The sequence below is a fragment of the Eimeria mitis genome, genomic scaffold, assembly GCF_000499745.2.
Source record: "Eimeria mitis Houghton genomic scaffold, Emh_scaff547, whole genome shotgun sequence".
Classification (NCBI taxonomy): domain Eukaryota; phylum Apicomplexa; class Conoidasida; order Eucoccidiorida; family Eimeriidae; genus Eimeria; species Eimeria mitis.
Window position 1 is genome coordinate 3,899 of NW_013573740.1, and position 256 is coordinate 4,154.

The 256-nt window shown below is 68.0% G+C and overlaps 1 protein-coding gene across 1 annotated transcript in view; it reads right to left on the reverse strand.

The window, feature by feature from the left end:
* EMH_0015890 (uncharacterized protein) overlaps positions 1-256 on the reverse strand; it is a gene marked incomplete at both ends in the record, with an annotated part of 5,502 nt that overhangs the window by 1,268 nt on the left and 3,978 nt on the right. The window lies entirely within an intron of this gene.

The following is a 256-nucleotide window of genomic DNA, read 5'->3' on the forward strand; positions in this document are numbered from 1 at the left end:
TGCAGCAGCAGCAGCAGCAGCATTGTGCTGCAGCTCATGTATGTTCAAGCTGCTGCTAAACCCCCCCACAAAGTCTTCATCACCACCCCGCAGCAAACCACCAACACAGGGGGCCCCCCCCCCACCCCAGCTGTTCTCAGCTCTCTGGGGGCCTAGAGGGTTTAGGGGGCCCCCCTGGGGGCCCCCCGCATCAATCCCTGCATCTTCAAGGGCCCCCAGGGGGGCCCCGAGGGGGCCCCCCACGGGGGGGCCCCCC